Genomic DNA, 22,382 nt, shown 5'->3' on the forward strand with positions numbered 1-22,382 from the left:
TACCAAGAAATAATTATGATACATACAAATCTTATTTTACAGATATGTCCAAGGATGGTGGTGAGTTGCTTGTGCCACCATTAAATGTAAATAGAAATTAACACTTTCCTTCGCCGTCGGGACAATACATACGTATTAATGACAACAGAAGCTGACCGCCATATTAACAGCACATAATCTCAAACCAACTATCGGATACACCTACTTAGGCTGTCAGTCCAGATTTGAAGGCCATACCTGATACACTCATTAACATTTGGCGAAACGGTGAAGATCTCAAATAATATTATAAATTGATGAAGAGCTATCCCTTCAGATAAATGAACTGCTATCAAGCTACGTCCCGCTTAACCGGGGTAATTGATTCTTCCATCACAAGCGACAAATATTTCATAAGCCGCTTATTATAATTTGGTTTCTTTAAAAGAGATAGAATTATTAGATAAATTCTTGATTATATGTTTTGTAAATAAATCAATGACATTTAAAAATTGGTAGATTGAATTAGTAACTGCGATTGTTAGTGGTTGTATCCTTAAAGGATCACTAACACCGATTTCAGTCGAAGTCAAATCCTTGTTGCTGCGGAAATGCAAAATGATTTGGTCTAGAAAAACATATCTACCAAAAGCACAACTTCACCACCAGACCTTTGTACCCGCTAAGCTTGCGCAGAAAATAACGGTTTTAAAGCTCTGCTCCGGAAAAGAGCACCAACACTAATTTCAGTTGAAGCCAAACTTCCAAGGAACCGCAAAAGTCAACCAGACCTATCTATGTGCCAAGTTTGGTGAAGAAATATTCTCTAAGTGTTTGGCGTTCTGTCCCGGAAAAGACGAATTCCAGATTGATCGACGGTGGCCTCAAAAAGCATTTCCCAACCAAAAATGACTCGGCTGGAAGCGATAATCGTTTGATTGCAAAACTTTACAAAGAAGAGAAAAGGCAAAATGAGTGAAGTTCCGAAGAAGCTAATTAAGTTCCTTCAGGGTTAACGTTCAAAAGGACTATGGAGCCCTATATGACTGCTTGCAACCATCTTTCAGGCTGTATTCAGAAGTGAAATTTGTCATGCGTTGCAAATGTTTGGGTGAACAGTTGGTTTTTGAGAGCAGGTGCTTGGCGTTTAGGGCGTAAGGCGTACGCTCTGTAGTTATTTGGTGAAAGCCGCTTTTGCGTGTGATTGTTTGGGCTGATTAGCGTTCTGAGTGGATTTCACCTCTGCGTGCTTGTAATGAAATAAGCAAGGTTCCTTGCTTTGTACGTGTGTGATTGATTTTATTTAGTGCGCAGTTTAGGCGTTGCAGGTTACACAGTTGTAGCATATATAGTTAGGAGAGGTCCCTGGGAGCTACAGCCTACCAAGCAGCCTAATTTATATGTTAGATATTAAATGTCGCTTCACCGCCTCGCGGCCCTAATAGAACGCAACAGGACGTATCGAATGCAGTGAATAGCATGACAGTGGATCGTGCCACCGATGGATCTTTCTTGTTCGAGGATTGCTCCTTCGGGTATTCATCGCTATATGCTTGGCTTTGAAGTGCGTATGTCTTCAGTCTGATTAAAGATTCCTTTATTGATTTCATGAGATTTAAACCCTCGCCTCAATATTTGTCCGTCAGATGCGGGATAGATGGCTCGCATGTGTCAATCAGTGATCATCCCCAGATATAATGCTAGTAATTAAATTCAATCCGGAACAGATATTGCTCTAAGACATTATGTCCAGCACGTAAGAAGCCAGCACGGGCTGTCAAAACGAATTAATTGTCAAGCCGAGTCTTTAACAAATACCCTTGATGCCATACATGATCTACTGTGAGTCCTGAATAATTTATGCAAATGTCTTTAATATATATGTACATCAGCGTCAAGTTAATATCGTGAAATAATACCATCACTCACCTTGCCCCTTTAGTAAAGCGATTGAAGACAAGATAAAACACAATATTAAACCAGCTGATGATGTAAGTGATAAACGGTAGATATGCCCTTTCTCAAATACCAATACCAATTATAACCGTCCGTTTTGGGAAATTAACTGTCGCTAAATAATGAATGAAATATCACAAAGATAAATCATGTGAATCTAAAAAGCCCTTATCTGTTACGTAAGGCAAAACATGTTGATCATTATGCCTCCCTGCAAGAGCATTTGAAGGTATAGAAGTTTTATCGTACAATAAAGCTAAATGCATTGTGTGCATTGCTGATTAGCTTTCTGAAACGAACTGATCGAAGAAGTTCTGCCACAGAAACATACTTTGACGACGACAGATGGCACCTTCTAATCTCTGTAGTCCTTCGGTCTCACAACAATTGTTCTGACAAGCCCATCATGATGACGTTTTCTTTCTTGACAGGTGAGACAATGGATGTTTTTCTATACAGTCTATGTTGCTTTTCAGAGACATATGTTTAACCTTTTTTGAGGTGAGATTGTGCAAAGTATAACTTCATGTTCAAAATGGATTGTGTGTGCAAATAACATGTACTCACATTTACAGTATTAAACATCAGCGCGGTGACATTAAACCCATTAATATCCGTAATCTCATCTCCAAGACTTCTAAATGAAAACAGTTGCCATTGTCAACCCACAAAACTAATGGTTCACCAATCGATCTCAATTCAGACGAATACACATCGTACAATCACATTTATGAGAACTTCCGGTAAACAGAAAAATATAAACTAGTGCTCAAAAAGAACCATATACACCGCAAAAATATTACCCCCTAAAATCGACAAAAATAAACATGAAGTGATAAAACCTTTATGAGCCATGTCGCACGCATCACCGCATAGACCTTATCCCTTCGGGGAACGAACGGCGAAATAAGTTAATAATGAATCGCCTAAACCAAAACGATCTTTCTCTGATGTAACACGAAATGTTAACATGTTTTGTAGATAGATGTTTTTTAATGATTGGAAGTTAGTTAACCGAGGGTTGTTAGTGGCTGTACCCTCAAAGGGGTTAAAGTATTGTAAAAATATTGTCCTCCTGAAGGACGGCAATGTAAGTCCCGAAACATTCAAAGTAAATTTGACTTACCAGACTCTACGTAGTATATTTTGTGATTTTTCATTATGGCTAGATGTCTGAAAGGATACGTTAACTGCCATGTCGATCATGTTACTTGTAATACTGTTATTTGTAAATATATGCTCTTGTACCACCGTTGGGGGTTTTGGAGAATAAAACCCCTGAATCTTGTTAAGTTATCTTGATTTAAACATAAGCCCCGAGTGTAATAGGTTTTATTCGGCTCCACGCGTGGAAACAGTTCTGTTTAGATTTGGGCTTGGCTATGCGTGGACATAGCAGGGAGTTGGAAACAAACAGCATTCTTAAATTTACTAGACTGCTTTATACATGTGTGGCATGCAAAACTCCAAAATAGTTCCTGTACTTTTACTTATTCCCTGTTTAAGGAAAACTTCATGTGCGAACCACATGAACGCTATACCAAGATTAAGAGAGTAAGAATAGCCTTATCCCACTTTCGTTCAGTTTACTATGATTTCAGTTGTTATAATGGAAGTTTTCACAACAAACCTACTGTGTGCAAATACTGTAAACTAAATGTTCTGGAAGACGAGTGTGTAATCATTATAGTAAACTTAGAAATAAATATTTTCCGAGTTATTTTACGAAAGATACTTCAAAACACAAATTTAACCAGCTATTGCCAACTGCTTTCCGCATACGAGTGGAAATATTACTTTGTTTTATTTATCGTGATTTTTATGAAGAGAAATTCTGTTGGACATTGTATGTACTGGTAACATGGACCTGTGGCATTCAGTTCTGAATAAAGATTGATAGACTCCGTAAAGAAGAAACAACACTTAAACGCATGTGTTTCTATGGGAGGGTGTCAATACACTCTATGCACATGGCCACGGTGGCCAAAAACACAAACGGTGGCCAGAAACGATAGGAGTTCAGAAGTGGTCTTCTGCAAACCATGCTTGTCGTAACGGGCAACTAACGGGTTCGGGTGGTCAGTCTCGCTGACATGATTGGTGCAGGGCATCGGTTCCTCACTTATCGATGCTCATCATGTCAATGGCTGGATTGTCTTGACCAGACTCGATCATTCACAGACTGACATCATATTGCTGGGATATTGTTCCGTGAAACGTTAAACAATCAGCCATACAAACAAGCAAGCACGGCAACTAAATGGAATGTCAACGGATTTATTGATCATTCACAGACCGACATCAAATGGTTTTGATGTCGAGTGAGTGAGTGAGTGAGTATGGTTTAACGTCGGTTTTAGCAATATTCCAGCAATGTCACGGCGGGGGACACCAGAAATGGGCTTCACACATTGTACCCATGTGGGAAATCAAACCCAGGTTTTCGGCGTGACGAGCGAACACTTTAACCACTGTGCTACCCCACGGCCCCTGATTTTGTCGAGTGCTACTTTGAACAATCAAACAAACACGGGAACTGAAAGTATTGCATTGGAAACTTGATCGACATCGTGAGGTCTTAACCTCTTCAGGGATTGGTATCGCTCATTATATCAATCACAAGTCTGATTAAAAGTGTATCATTTACAGGACGACGTCATCATGGTATATCATGCTGACATTTATTTGACAATCCAATATGTTCCCTTCTATAATGAAGCATAAATTCAGTGTTATTAGGAAAAAGGCAATAAACTAAATTAGAATACATCAAAATTGAAACATCTGTCCACAAATGATTCATAAATGAGCGAAATTCAACCATTTTGTGCAAAAGTTATGGTAATGGTATTGCCTGTTCAATAGAATCACCAATTTCGTGCAGTAATTGTAAACAGTTGCGATGTTTTAATGTTGCGTAATATGCTGCTGCCATTTAACTTTTCCCTTCTAACTTTTGAAACATGTCGACAATTATATTATTATACCACAAACCCTAACTGGGTACTTGTACTGTTATTATTTGGTATCTGAAGTGGTATTTACTAGAAGTTATAATTACTTCTTTACCAATCTGGTTCACATTTGTCTGTGAAATATTTTGATTCAGATTCAGATTTTGCTGAGCAAGGTTTAAACAAAAACAAAAACAAACATACGTAAAACTGTCCATTACATGGCTTCATTGTTCTTACAGCATCGCAGTGCATGAATTACGACGGCATGAAGAGCTGCTCTTCCGCGATCAGATACAACGCGGTTACGAAAGGCTTACTGGAGTGTATCAACGACTGTCTGGTGAAACCCGGCAAGGTGTGTCGATTTATACAGTGGAAACCCCAGGCAAAGCTATGCCACGTTGGTACAGTACCTTCCAAAATGGGGGCAACTGCGCCACCTTTAGGAAGAGAGCCTGTAATACCATCCCGGGTAGGATCAGATTTGTATTCTCTCAGCATGTATTAAATTGTAAGGTGAGGTGAGGTGAAATGAGGTTTAACATTGTACTTGAGAATAATTCGCTCATATGACGATGTGTATGCGTTTGTATGTGTGGCTCATTGTACCAACCCAGACATAAGCTGGTTTTATAGTGCCCGCTCACTGATATACCATGCCGCAGTTAAGCTTGAATACCCTACTCAGACACATTATACTGACGCCGAGCGAACCAGTACCCATTAATGCCGAGCGCCAGGCAGGGACCATCAGGTACCATATTTTAACGTCTTTTGGTATGACGCGGTCGGGGATCGAACCCGCGACCTTTCGCCCTCCGGTCCGACTCTCTAACCACTACACCATGGAGGCGGTTCTTCAATTTTGAGGTAGATAAGAACTAGTGAGTGACATGAGAAGCTTGTGTATTTAGTTCTTCTTCAAGTTAACCCTTCGCCGACAGGTTATTATAATTTACCTTTATTTATTATGAAATCATAACTAAGTCTTGTTTTCAGTCACGATATGGCTGAAATATTGCCGATGTGACTTAAATCTTAACTCACTCACTCAAGTCAATAACGTTTCAGCTGTGTGACAGCTGTCTATAAATAGTCGAGCATGGATCAGAAAATCACGTGATTGACATCAAGAGCATCGATACACGCATACGGCGTAAGAAAATCAGCTGCCTGAGGGATTCAACTCTATGTAGCTTCATGTACATGATTGTAATTGTTTGTTGTTTAACGACGAAGTCAGTAATATTCCAGCTGTATGATTGCGGCCTGTAAATAATCGAACACTGGATACCACCCGATCGCGATCGTGTGGATTGCTGAAGATGGAGAGGAGAAATGATTGCATGTTTCGACCTTCTTGTCGTGTTTCCATTTGCAATCATGGATGGTGTAGCTTAGTGGTGAATGACGGTCAAACATGTCCCGCAAGACTCATTGAATATTCCATCACACCGGATAACTATTTCCAACCACGAATTATGAGGGATCTTTTTAATAATATCAGTTTTCATTTAGTTATAGCATTTTTACAAGAAATAGATTTGTTGAACGATTTGTAAATAGATAAATATTTTATAATTGGAAGTGTATATTAGTAACTCAGATTGTTAGTGGCTTTATACTCAAAGTACTGTAAAAATATTGTCCTCCTGAGAGGGCACGTAAGTCCACAAACATTCAAAGTTAATCAAAACTCTCCACTAATTTTAATCGTAGAATATGTGTCGTTTTAAATGTATGGTTAGACTTGTCTAAGTTGCTGACGGCTGAAGGGATGGTGTAAATCCAACTAGAGTCCATGCAGGAAGCAAATGTACTGTAAGTCCCCATGGTCCCTAGTATGGTGACCTACATTCAGTTGTTGGCAATCTATAGCCTGTTTTTACATTGTCTTGTCATTTCTAGTTAAAATGATTTAGATTTAATAACTAGTTTTAAATGGATACATGTGATACACTAGTAGTTTTACTGTTCTTCGTCAACAGGCTTATATTTTTCTAATTTTATTGCTCTGTAAGATAATTATCAACTGTTCTCGTCACGATATGGCTGAAATATTGCCGATGTGACGTTAAATATTAACTCACTCACTCACTCACTTACTGGTGAACGGCCACAGTTCGAATCCCCAACATACAATATGCGACTCATGCTCGTCGTAAGACGGTTGTCAGACTCATATAACATGGTTGTTGCCAAATCGAAGATCGAAGGTCATGATGACGTCATATTGCTGAGTGTGACATTGAACAATAAACAAAACAAACATACTGTGTCTGCAAAATGTGAAGCCAGTATGTTTCCTGGTGATCGGGGGTCTGATTGAAATATGGATATATCTTCATTTTTCACTGGCAATTCTTGCCCTATAGGAGTTTGAAATATTTTCATTAACAGATGATAGTTTCCAGTTCAAATAAAACAATTAAGTACTCAATGCATCCCTGTAGAACTGCTTAAAAACGCCATCCGTTTACAAATATAATTCTCCTTTGGGCCCCGCCGTGATGTTGCTGGAATATTGCTAAAAGCGGTCAGTCTCCTTTGGAGAACCACAATCTTAAATCCTTACAATTTCTTTTGTCTTAGGGGGCGGTGGGGTACCCTAGTGGTTAAAGCGTTCACCTGTCACGGCGAAGACCCGGTTTCGATTCCCAACATGGGTACATTGTGTGAAGCCCCGTTTCTGGTCTCCCGCCGTGATATTGTTGGTATATTTCTAAAAGCGGCCTAAAACAATACTCACTTACTCACTTTTGCCAAAGCCGTAAGTACAACAAATAAAGGGATTTTAGTTAAATATTTCCGTATGGTTTTACCCATCAGATGATAAGAGTCTTGAGGTAGATTCGGGTAACATCTTCAAGGGAGGCAAACAGATGACCTTTGTGGCTAGACGTGAAGAGTGCAAGACCGTTTGTGCAATAGACAGTACCTGTCATGCGTTCACCTGGCTTAGTGAGAGACGTCTATGTATAATTCACAGTCAGTCATGGGACCGGTCTACAAACAAACTCGGACAAGGGGACTATCAAGTCATCAATGGAGGGTTACGCTCAAAAGGTAACGATATTTCATTCTAACGTAATGTCCGCCCATTGTAGGTGATTGTGATTTCTATGCGTTTTAACCAATTTACTGCACTCTGTGGCTGCCTTTAGTTGTGCCAGGATCCGCTAGATGATGGTTCATATCCACCTTGTAACGGTCCCGAGTACCATATGCTGAGTCATGGGTCTCACCTTAGAACTGTGCCAATTGTCAAGTAAACTAAAACCTATACAGTGGAATCTGTCAAATCCGGACTCCGGTAAATTCGGTTTTCTCCATAATCTGGACTACACTTTGAGTTACGCCAAATTGTTCTTAATTTTATCATTAAAGCGTGCTTTATAATCCGGACTCTCTCAATTACATATGTATACATAAGTGAACCAACTAGGAAGGAGGGTCTTTCTATACCACACCCACTTCCGTACGTATTTTAGAACGTCAAGACAATTTACGTCATTTTCAGGAAGATGTGTTGTATTGAACGCTGGAGGTACTTCTCTACATGGAATAAGAGCGCAAGCCGTATACTCTCTTAAGAGGTGTCTTGAAACTGTCCTCAATACAAGCAGAATCAATAGAGTCGACTGGAATTTTGGTAAAAGAGAGTGTTGGTCACACAACAGCTATGGGATCACAAACTTCTATCCCGTGAAAGATCTGATGCAGCTTCGGAAGCATGAAGGATGCAGACTTTGGCAAGGAGGTAAGAACTTACCGAAGGGAGGCAATTATGATTGTATTGTTTATTCCGTAAAAGGGCAACCGGCCCAGATTTGCCTGATCAAAACAATCACATCAACGAAGCGCCATATCAATAATCAAAATGTACATCATCATGTCTTATATGTTGTATTGAGTGAGTGAGTGAGTTTACTTTTACGCCGCACTCAGCAATATTCCAGCTGCATGGCGGCGGTCTGTAAATAATCGAGTCTGGATCGATTTGCGGAATTGGGATACGATGACATGTGTCAACCAAGTCAGCGAGCCTGACAACCCGATCCCGTTAGTCGCCTCTTACGAAAAGCGTGGGGTACTGAAGATCAGTTGTAAACCGGACCTTCACGGGTTATGTTGTATTGATGATACAAATATAACATGGAGTGGATAATAGATCTAGTAATGCATCACTATGTTAGTTGATGCATTCATCTCCATGTTCCAAGCCAATTGCTCCGCTCGTCAAACTCCCTACTGCTTACACAGCCTCACGTAAAAACAGCCATGGGATCAAGAGCGTTCTCTGCTGCAGCCCCCTATCCCTGGAACATTCTACCACTCGCCCTAAAAGAAATAGAATCTGCTGACGCTTTCAAAACTGCCCTCAAAACTCATTTGTTCAAACTCTCTTTTCCATAGACAATGTCTACAATCTTTTCTCTGTATAGCGCCATTGAGCAATATCTGTTGGAAATAGGCGCTCTATACATCAATTATTATTATTTAAGATTTGGTTACAAAAGATGTAGAATGTTGATTTCAGTTCATAGTGGAATATATAAACTGACATGGTTATAATATTATTTACTACACAGGAATTCCTGCCCTTACTATAATGCCAAAAACACAAACTTGGCTTGACGTTGATTTACAGTTGGATTAGAGCTTGTCATTAATTGTACCATTTTCTGATAGGAAGGAAAATATGTGAAGTATTTCAGTAGAACTGACTCCCTCAAATCACTAACGAAAGAACATTTAACGCAAAAATGATACTCTGGAAGAAATTACGGAACATACATATTTTTTCTATTTCAAGTGAACATTATTTATTTAAAGGGACACTGAATCAGCACAATTCCCTGGGACTGGTTGTTGCTTTTGTTTTGTTTTTTCCCCGTGAGTACCCGAATGATATCCCAGAATTCTTGACTAGGTTGCGATCTCTGCTGCGCCACCGGTAAGCGCAGTGGATGGAATAAGGGCATACATGTATCCTTGTATTGATCAACTAGGATAAAATACAGTTTCGTCTTGGAATTAAATGGAAAATAGTGTATTGCAGTCATTTTTTAAACTGGCTGCAATATATGTCCATCTTGATTTTTAAGATGACAAATCCAAACATTATGAAGTTCAACTTCATCTGCCTATATTTTGCCTTATAATCCTTGCACAAATAGTTTATGTGTACTAACAGAGGCCCAGATAAGTTGCGTATCCGGGTAAAATACGCATAGAAAATTTCAAATTACGCATTGAAAAATAATTGTTGCGTACCAATTACGCATTTAAAATGTTATATATGCAAAAAGTTTAAAACAAATGCGTACGGAATATATTTATTAACATCGCTTTCGTAGTGTGAAAAAGACATCGATTGCTATCAAGTTGTACTGTTAGTATAGGACTAGTGTTGTACAGTCAGTATAGGATGAGGGATTTTTTATGAAATCATTTCCATTATATTTAAGTTGGTTTTGATTAGGTATGACATGAGGCAGAACATACCTGCTTAGTAAACTTACTTACTACAAAGGTGAGTAAAATGACTGAAATACGCACGTATTTGAAAGCAGAGGGTAACGGAAAATGAAATACCCACTCAACATTCATAATACCCACTCCAAAAAAATACAGTGGGTACAGTACCCACATGAGCTAGATCTGTATGAACCTATTTATCTGAATACATGTTTAGATTAATACCAGTAGCAAAGTGGTGCTGATTTCGTTGACTGATTCAAATCAAATGTGTGTCATCAATATCAGTATATCACATGATAACATGACACGATTAAAAATAGAGTAAAATCACAAAAATAGGATCCAGTTTGATCAGTCATCATCCCATCAAAACAATCCGAAAAAGCTTACAGTGCTGGAGTATTTTAATACAATCAAACTATAGAACTACCGGAGATATTTCCAAATAACGGCATCTGATGGGCATCCACAATGACGAGTCCGTCAATATGGACAGTCGCCCAGTCCCCATGTCCTTCACGGTCGAGGGATCAGGGCCGACTAACCTGGCAAGCAAGACGACGTATTTAGATTGCTGGCACGAAACGTGAATTGCTCTAAATCAGTGTCCCTTCAGCCAAGACAGTCACTAGTGACAAGCTGCTAATAACTATATTATACAATGGTCTCGTTACATCCCATAATTACAGTATCAATAACCACAGTAAAGGAACTTGTCCAAACCTCAATTCAGCTTACTATCTGGATTAATTGACCCTCAAGAAATAACTAAATGGCAAATCTAAAAGTAACAAGGACGAAAAACTGCAGTTTATTCAGAAACCAAATACGGTAATTTTGACTCATTTTGCATTTTGATAACAATGGTCGTATGACGTTAACAAGTTTTGTCATGTTCAAGATTCTGGTATAAAATCCTCACGAAACACATTAATATCATCAAGCAAGCACACTGTCAATATTTGGTGTAACCTCCGCCAGCTGCAACAACATCCTCAACCCTCCTTCACATGGACTGTATCTGACGTTGACGTTGAGGTCATTGCGTTCCATTCTTGATGGAAGGATTGTTGCAATACAAGCCAATCCATTTGGGATCGAGATCTTGACTTCCGGCACACCAAGGTAGATATACTAATGCCTCTTGATGTAAGAAATCACCAACGACACATGTACAATGTAGCCATTGTCAGAGAGGACTGGTCTTGTGTTCAGAGGATGGTCAAAGATACGTGGTACTACAACCCTGTGTATGACGTCAGCGACCTACCGTTGTACAGTCAAATTTAGAGTCTTGAGAGGAACCCCCGCACCAGCGATGAACTTCCTTCAAACGGTTCTTGCTCCAAGATATTCCGTTATCCATATGTAGTGTTTCATTTAGGAGATAATCATCATGTGGTGGCCAATTTCCGGGTGTTATTGAGTATTTGAAGCACAGTAATATTTCTTTTGAAACGGACGGCGTCAAGCACGGGAAATATTCCCGTGCTTCAAATACTCAATAACACCCGGAAATTGGCCAACACATGATGATTATCGACATTGTACACACAAAAGTAAACCGAAAGGTCCACACACGTTTTTTGTCTGCACTCATTGACATCGAGTATGGGTACAGCCGTGAAATGTCATCAGCCGGCCGTTTCGGCTGTCTCCCATGGTAGCATCTGGAACTGCTCATTTGTGACGTCATTCCGACTTTATGTCACAATATGATTTGAATGACGTCATCACAGCTGACGACCTAACAATACAATGGTGTGAGCGTATTTGTATCGCATCGAATCAGATTAAAGAACACGGGAATCGATGTTTGTACCATTTCGGGAATCGAATACCATTCGTTTATGTTTTTCAACCAATCAGATTAAAGAAAACAGTGACTTTTGGTTTGCAATGCCAAAAGGCTCGGCCATCAGTATGACCTGTGACACCAGACTAGCCGTACTGCTTTATGCTCTGAAGATACCAATGGACGTATGGTAGGTAGTCTGACTCTACACCCGGCCACATTTAGCCGATTTCGGACCGTTCTTTGGACAAACGACGATGTGGAAGCCCCTTTGCTTAATCATACCACTTGACATAAAGGTATGACGTCTTGTGACGCTACTTATAACCGTATACTTGCCACCTTTGAGCCGTTGTCGTCAACAATAAAATCAACTGATTTCCAAGTTATCGAGGTGATAGAGTTTACTGAAAAATAACATTTGCTTAATGAGTGAGTGAGTTAAAACTTTTCATCACATCGGCAATATTTCAGCCATATCGTGAGGACAAAAAGGCCATGCAGTACGAATGAATATATTTATATTATTAAAATGCTGCCATCGAAGGACAGTAGAACAATTAGAGTATCACAGATTATAATAAAAACTAGTTTTAAAACACTAAATCATTCTTCAACAACACAATATAACATCGGTCTATAGATCGCCAGCAACCAAAGTCAGGCTACCATACTGGGCACCGCGGTGCTTAATTAGGAGATAAACATACTGTGTTGGAAAATCAGCTGTATATAACGAAATTAGCGTGAAGTTTTAAATAAGAAAATGAGCTATTATAATTTCGTTATATACCTCTGATTGTCCAACACAGGATGTTTATCTCCATTCTACCAAAACCGCGTTATAAAGATTTTTAAAATACATACTGTGTTGGAAAATCAGAGGTATTTAACGTGATAATATTTCTCTCAATCTCTTTAATCAACCAATCACAATCCAGTATTTACTGAAGTTATGGTGGAATGACATGTACACGTATATATCATTCCCCCTTCGTCAACGATTCAACAAACACCGGGTGGTCAGGCTCGCTGACTTGGTTGACACATGTCACCGATTCCCAATTGCGCAGATCGATGCTCATGCTGTTAATCACTGGATTGTCTGGTCGAGACTCGATTATTTACAGACCGCCACCATATAGCTGGAATGTTGCTGAGTGCGGCGTAAAACTAAACTCACTCACTCACTTCAACAAACACCGAATGAAACATACTGGAGGATTTCATTTCAAATAATGATTTAGGGACTTTTTACATCCGGGTACAGAAAGGTATTCCGCTCGTGGTTTGTCAATTACAGACACAAGTCTGTTCAGTGAATTTGAATGGTCAGTTTACGACGACCTCTGTAGAAGCGACTATTTCCAAGCAATACTAAAACCTGTGACCACATGAGAAGTTCCTTCATCATCGAGTTGGAATTGTGAAAAGGCTTATAGGGCCAGTAAATAAGTCACGGCACTTCCCGAGACCTCGTACCTCCGTGGTGACAAACAACGTTTCATACCTTTTCGAGTGATCTCATGTTTGTCAGTTGACGATAAGAAAACGGTAATCCTTGCAGGAATAACAAATGTCCGACCTCACCATCCTCAAATTAGTCAACTATTACGACTGTCAGCCAGCCAATGATTGTTGTACACTTGGTCCAATCTGGTAAAGTCATATTGGGCGGTCTCGCAATTTAGAACCAGAACTGGTTCTTGGAAAAAAAAGCTTGTCACTGGAAATCTGGTACCGGAAGTAACATGGGCCCCCGACTCGCACATTGCATGTTGGCGTGCGCAAAGGGAGCCATGAACCATCTTAGTACCGGAAGTAGCATCTCGCGAGACTAACGGACCCTATTGGCCTTTATTATGAAAACATATGTGCTGACAACGTTAAATATGTATCCAAAATACATTTGGATGTGGAATATGATACTGAAAAGCAAAAGTAAAGGGGTAAAATCTAGCATTCACCATCTTCAAGACGGGGACCAGTAATTAACTAACAAATCATATATTGAAATAAACTTATTGAAACTTTGGTTAAACATTTTTTTCCTAATCTAATATTGTACCCAAACAACAACAAAATCAAAACAGCAAGAAAAGAAAACTATTACTTCAATTAAGATAATGGCAAAGATTACAATGAATATATATACTCTATATATGAGGTCGATGCTACACTTGAACAAGCTCACGATACTACCACATCCATTAGCAACTCCTGAAACACAAACCATCATCATCACAGATTATTTAAAAAATCCTTATAATATTAAGATATCGCCTTCTTTAAGGCGGGATGACTACTGGCCCACTACCTGAACCTTGACGTAATCATACCGTTACTTCAAATTCGGCCAGTGTCTCCAGAAAGATTTTTGTTGTTACCTGCCATGGAAAGCATACGGATAATAATTTACACAGGTGTTTGGTAACCAGTATCGTGTTCGGGATACAACACATTGTACAAATGTTGCTAATCGAAAACCGAACATTTTAACAACTAGGCAAAATTTATAAACGATATTAAAGTACGTCACTATTAGGTGAAGTAGTGAGGCGTAATAGGATCGACCTTAGTGGGTTCAGAATCACTAGAGCACGGATGCAGTCACCGTGGACTCTCAGATAGCTGCATGAATGAGTGAGTTGGGTTTTACGGAACAGTGTCACGACGGGAGACACCAGATTAACACTAGATTTTTTCTAACCAATAGACTGCTCCAGCTCCCCTTCAAATCCAGCAAGGGTCCATGCAAAGTACTGTAAGTCCCCATGGTCCCTAGTATGGTGATCTACCTTCAGTTCTTGGCAATCTATAGCCCTTTTTTATTTTTTTATATATATACGTAGAGAAACAAATAAAGGAACACAGGAAAGTTCAAGTGTTCCTTTAATATGTTCTAGTTTTCATCACCATCTTTGAAGAGCGCTGTCGTGATGAAAACTGGGAAATAATAAAGGAAGGCTTGAATTTTCTGTGTTCCTTTATTTGTTTCTCTACGTAAATATTGCATTTTCTTTCAAAGTTAAGATGTTAGATTTTCAAACTAGGTTTTATATTATAACTATGATATTCTAGTTATTTGAATGTCCTTTGGAGACAGGTAAGTATTTAGTTTCAGTTTGTTTTCATTCATTTTCATGTATTAACTTTCATAGTCTCGATAAGGCTGAAATACTGCCGATGTGACTTTACATTTTAACTCACTCTCTCACTCACTCCCCTTCAGCCAACTGTATGTCCACTCGCTGTGATATATTCTTGCTGAACCTGTCTCGCTCTTTCCTTTCAAATAGTAACAGGGGCGGTGGGGTAGCCTAGTGGTTAAAGCGTTCGCTCGTCACGCCGAAGGTCCGGGTTCGATTCCCCAGATGGGTACAATGTGTGAAGCCCATTTATGGTGTCCCCCGCCGTGATTTTGCTGCAATATTGTTAAAAGCGGCGTAAAACTTAACTCACTCACTCACTCAAATAGTAACGAAACATTTAATTTTACAGCTGTCCACCTTCAGAAACTCGAAAATACCAAAATGTCGGGCGGGATGAATCTGAGGGGCCTTTCTCAAAAAGAATGTGTCGAGTTGTGTCAACTCGCCTCCAACTGTGCTGCCGTGGGGTGGTCCAGTGGGTGCACATTCCATCACCTTGAACTGTCCACGGAGGAAGACCCATCGACCACGCTGTACATGGCTGTCGAAGCGGGCATCAGTAAGTATGTCATTGTTTGGGTGTCAATGGTTGCCACCATGGTTGTTGATTATATCCTTAATGTCCGGACAAACACTCAGCATAGCTGGTGATATCTTTATACAATACTTTTTAATCTTCTGTCTCTAGCTGGGGAGCGGAAGGTCGCGAGTTCGATCCCCGACCGCGTCATACCAAAAGACGTTAAAATATGGTAATTGTTGGCCCCTGCCTGGCGCTCGGCATTAATGGGTACAACAAGGACTGGTCGGCTCGGAGTCAGTATAATGTGTCTGAGTGGGGTATTCATGCTTCACTGCGACATGGTATCAGAGTGAGCTAGCACTATAAAACCAGCTTAAGTCTGGGCTAGTACAAGCAGCCGCACATACACATACATACGCATGTACGTCGTCATATGAGCGAAATATTCTCAAGCACGATGTTAAAACCCAGTTTCACCTCACCTCACCTTCTGTCTCTAGCTACTTCAACGACAACCGTATCCACCAGCACCGCCATTACCACCATTTCAAGGTCTACCAAAGCGACAACGACTGCCCCTAAGGGTGGTACAGGTAGGCATGCGTTCCTAATCCGGGAGGTCCATAACACCATAACAATTTTAGTGAATTTAAACGTACTACTTGTTTTTAACTGCAACTGTATGTTCTTTTAATTTATGGCTAGATTGTCGAAAATTGCTAACATCTAAAGGGATAGTGTAAACCCAGCTAGGGTCCATGCAGGAAGGAAATGTACTGTAAGTCCCCATGTTCCCTAGTATGGTGATCTTCCTCAGTTGTTGGCAATCTGTAGCCTGTTTTTTATATTGTATTGCCATTTATAGTTAAAATATTTTAGATTTAATTACTAGTTTTAAACTTATATCTGTGATAATCTAGTTGTTTTACTGTCCTTCGTTGGCAGTTTACTTTCATTTACTATAAATCCATAATTTGATTTATTCACGATATGGCTGAAAAATTGCCAATGTGACTCACTCCTATTCCGGGAAGAGGCCCGTCACTACCGCATGATGGTCGTTAAAGCAAACAGACTCTTTGATGGAACGATTAGTCAAGGGTGAGTGAGTGCATACATAGACACATATGCAGTATTTCTCACTAAAACAAGGTCTAAATACACGATAACGGACAATACAAATAATTAGAATATCACAGAAACACAAATTACAACTAGCATCTGAATCTTAAAGAATGTGGATTTCTAAACAGAACAATACACTTTGAAAACGGGATGTAGATCGCCAGCAACAGAAGGAAGACCACCATACCTTAGCGTTTTGATTTAGCGCTATATACATTATCAGTACTATTTTTTATACTAGGAACCATGGGGACGTACAGTACTTTTGTTGCCTGCAATGATTTACACCATTCCTTCAGGTGTTTGCAATTATTAAGAAATGCAGCCGAACACAAAAATAACAAATATTCTACTGTTGAAACGATGGTAGACATAAAAATACTTTGAATGAAATGGAACCCTCTCAGGGGAACAATAATTTATGGTCCTTCAACCCCTGTCGAGGGCACAGCCACAATCAATCTCTGATAATTACTATACCCTACCAAGGATATCACTTTTTACATCAAAATTTATGAATTAGGTATATTTCTTTTTAAAAATCCAAGATTAAATGAGAGTGAACGTTATTGATAAGGTGCTTTACTGTTTTGACACAATAATATTTCTCCCTTGCGATGGAATAGTTTAGTCAAGAGCTTTGTCTGGTTCAACTCGATTATTGACAAAGCTTGAGTATTTGTAACCACGGTTTACAATGGGAGGTTTGCAGTGTGACTCTTTTCAACTCAGAAACGCTTCAATTTTTTTGTCATATCCAGTTTCTTTAAATTTGCCCTTTTGGAACTATTCAATAATCATAGAATAAAGAATAGAAGAAACTAAAGAATATCATATACAGTGGCTGTTTCGATGGCCATGTTCTGCAAATGGACGGTGTCGGCTCGAGAACAACGATGTCATCCCTGAATGTTGGACGATTGGCAAGGGGGATGATTATCAAAATTTTGCGGTATCAATACTTCCTGTTGATGACGCTGACAACTGAGTGTCCCAGGCACCAACTTGGAGTCGTACAAAAGTCATCCCGACTCCATCAGTGAACCAGCAGCAAAAGGCTCAGCTGCATGGATCGTCTCCTGCTGATATGCCTCGTTTTGTTCCATTCGCGACAATTTTCATCAGATCAACGAACCTCATATGGCTGGTTTCTCGGTGTGCCTGTGCCTGTGCTTATCGGTGAGGAAGCGGTGTCTGGTCGGACGACGTTCCTTTATATAATTTAGACTAGAAGACTCCTCCTCCTGATGGTACTGGTGGAGATCGGACTCAAGCTCTCCTTTGCCGGTGCAGTTATTGAGCATCGGCCATGGGGTTTCCAGAAGAATTTAGATTCGGTCATCCCGGCCATCGGCCTTCCTCGGCCGTCGAGGTACTGGACGATCCCTTACTTCAGCAATGGCTACATGCTTGAATACAATTCGACATACAACCGCGTAGTCAATGTTTACGTTAGAGACCGTTGTTGCAACAGGACATCAATGTGTCAAACATGTCAATGAATTGCAATCGTATCATGTCAAGAAAGGTTAATTTTTAATGTCCCCATTTAAATCCGTTCAGAAACTGCAGTGCACATTATACAGTTATAAAATATATAATAATATGCTTGGCGAACGTGAACATGCGACTCGTAGCTTTCGAAATACTGTGTGGAGCACCTGCTTTACATTCTAACATTCTTCGGTATAATAGCATGTTTTGACCAAATTGTTTATGATTGCTGGGGCGGTGGGGTAGCCTAGTGGTTAAAGCGTTGGCTCGTCACGCCGAAGACCCAGGTTCGAATCCCACATGGGTACAATGTGTGAAGCCCATTTCTGGTGTCCCCGCCGTGATGTTGCTGGAATATTGCTAAAAGCTGCGTAAAACCAAACTCAGTCAGTCAGTTTTATGATTGCTCTTGGATTCAGATGGTGCTAAACCGATACCTATGTGTTTAGCTGGAAGATTGCTGAGTGTGGTGTTGAACAATAAACACACAAACAATACCAACTTAGCAGACACCCTGAATTTGTTTCATATTCCTCATGGGTCGATGCATGTTTAATACATGTGTATTAAATAACCTGTGTCCTAATGACTCTTCCTTTTCTTCTACCAAGGTACATTTCTAGGGGCCTTCTTTATCCGACGAGACAACAAGCAGCTAACCTCCAAGTCCCAACGCCGAGCTTCTCTGGAGTGTGCGATGCTTTGTTTCCGTACCAACTGCAGCGACTTCACATCAACCATCTTAAACGATGACAGCATCTGCGGAATGAGCGGATCTCAAACCCCTGGCAGATCCCCGAAAAAGCTTTTCGAGTGGATAAAACTGTAGACAAAACTCGTTTCGAAACCGGTGACGTTTTGGGTCTGTTATAATGTATGCTGTAGTATTTCTTAACCTTGTATAATCCAGCTTGCTCTTGGAATGGAATGTCACTGAAGGATCTAGAACCGTCATGAAATGTGCTTTTAAAAGAGACATGTGTTTCTACAACCTCCCTCACTTCTGAATATATGCTGTGACTGTATGCGTTTAAAGTATGTAATACTTTCACCGAGCTTCAATAAGTATTGCTTTGCGTTCTTCGTCTCTTTATACGCATGGAAAAATATATCGCAACACTGTAATTTTCATAGTGTCAATATGCTACCATTAACCATAACAATGTAACCTATCTAACCTTTAAGAAAATCTGAATAAACACTCGTTTTGAAACCGGTGCTGTCTTGTTTCCTTGATTAATATGTATAATGTATACATTCGTACAGTTGTAACCTAATTACTCTTGGGATGAGATTTCAGTGAAGTATTGTCGTAGCGACTAATTCAGACAGCCATCGTCCAAATATTTCAGAAAGACCAAAAACTAAATAGCCAAGACCTAATTGCAATTATTTACGTTGACAAAGACAAAGGAATACGTTGAGTGCAAACTTCTTTGGTTGGCTATACAATACATGAGCAACATATCCACAAGACGGCAATGAGCTGGGTAGCCGGCTCAGACATAACTGAGGTAAGAGGAGTTCCAGCTGAACCTCAGGACGTTTCCTACGAGCGGCATTATCCTGCTCGCGGTCGTCCCTACACTGGCAGTCGGAATACCGGACTGGTGACACTATAGATATGAACATATATGTATAAGTATAGACAACAATGGACAGGCAAGGAGACAACAATGGACAGGTAAAGAAACAATAGCATTGTCTTGGACTAATTGATGGGATGGCAGGCACGGCCAAGGGGGTAACCAATTAAGGTTGTAAATGTCATACACGGTAATTAATGAAGGTGAGCGGTATGGGTTGGCTGACATGTCAATGTACAAGGCGGTGGTGATGAGGTTTAAGAATAGAGATTAGCGTCATATAAATAATTGCAATTAGTCTTACATGTCTTGGCTACTTAGCTTTTGTTCTCTTGAAATATTTGAATATTTGGATGATGGCTGTCCTCAATTAGTCGCTGTGACATGATCTACGACCGTCTTAGGATGTGGTTTTAAAGGATACATGGACGTATTTTTCATATTAATCAACACCACACTCACCAAGCATCATTCACGGACCTGCCTCTGATTCAGAACAATGGTTATAACAAACTGAATGTGGGTGGTTCCTTTGAGTTCCTTCTAACCACAGAAGACCTCTGCTTTTGTTTGGAAAAGCAATGCCACCCTCTGCGACCCGTCATGTGAAATTATCACATAAACATCAACAAGTAACCACATGCAGCTTAAAATTAAGCCCTCATTACGGGGATCAACACACACACACACACACACACACACACACACACACACACACACACACACACACACACACACACACACACACACACACACACACACACACACACACACACACACACACACACACACACACACACACACACACACACACACACACACACACACACACACACACACACACACACACCTTCTATGCTTCACAACTGCCATTGTAACCAACAATCAAATTCAGCTGATATCTTGTTGGGGAAGAATATTAGCGTTTCTACAACCTTCCTCTTTCCTTCTGAATATATGCTGTGACTTTATGTGTATAAAGTGATAATAAATTCATCTAGCTGCATTAACTAGCTTTTTGTTCTTTGTGTCTTTATTTATAAGCATGGACAAGAGAATTGCAACACCTGTATTTTTCATTCTTATCAATGTGTTAACATTAACCATACCAAAGGAACTTATCCAAACCTCAATTTAACTTTACTATCTGGATAAAGTGACACTCAAAGCATCTTTAAATGGCAAACCTAAAGCATAAAGAACGACAAACTGTAGTTTATTCAGAGAACCAAACATGGCAACAACACAAATCCTGATTAGTAGTGCTGATAACTATGATCTTAACCTTGAAGTTAGTGAACAGCGATATAATTTAATCTTATGAGTATTTAAGCTGAATATATTACTTTAAGAAAGTGGTCTAAAATTGTTTTATGAAATTTACATGCACTCATATTTATGAGAAGTTTTCTTGGTCATGGGATATTTTTATATCGTTTTACCGTCTGTAAAATTATGCCTAATGATTCGCCAGGTGAGCGTTTGTCACAAATGTTTAACAATATAATTTTCTTGTTGTTTCAGATAATCAATTCATATTTACACAGAGCTCCAGATAGGATTTAGCTCATGTGGGTACTGTACCCACTGTATTTTTTTGGAGTGGGTAATATCGCACCAAGCGATTTTTATAAATATATTCTGTACGCATTTATTTTAGGACATAAATTCTGCAAACAAACCACAGAGTTGGTCTGATGTTTTGATTATGATCGAGTATAATATGTTTTTAAGTTTTCGAGTTGCATTGCAATTCATCGGTCCGCTTTTGATCCAAACGGACTATATACCATGTTGATGTGCATAACATCAAACATTAGTCCAGACTCGATAATTTGAAGACCGCCACCTATTGCCAGAATATTATACTAATCAGTAATCCATGCTTGTTGTAAGAGGCGACTAACGGGATCGGGTTTTCATTCTCGCTGACTTGGTTGACAGATGTCATCGTATCCCAACTGCATGCGATGCTCATGTATCACTGGATTGCCTGGCCCATATAGCTAGAATATTGCGGTCTGTAAATAATCGAATCTGGACCACTCAATCCAGTGATCAACAGCATGAGCATCGATCTGCGCAATTGGGAACCGACGACATGTGTCAACCAACCACCCGATCACGTTAGTGGCCTCTTACGACAAGCATGGGTTACTGAGGGCTCATTTTAACCCGCCATTTTAAGAGGCGACTATAATGGGGTCGGGTGGCCAGGTTCACACCATAACCCCTACATGCCACTACCCCTACACTCCAGTACCCCTACAGCTAGTTAAAACAACACCTAGCATTTACCTGTCTGATATAATAGACTAATCCTAAAGAGGG

Source organism: Haliotis rubra, unplaced genomic scaffold (assembly GCF_003918875.1).
Source record: "Haliotis rubra isolate DU_JTF1 unplaced genomic scaffold, ASM391887v1 Scf1347, whole genome shotgun sequence".
Lineage (NCBI taxonomy): Eukaryota > Metazoa > Mollusca > Gastropoda > Lepetellida > Haliotidae > Haliotis > Haliotis rubra.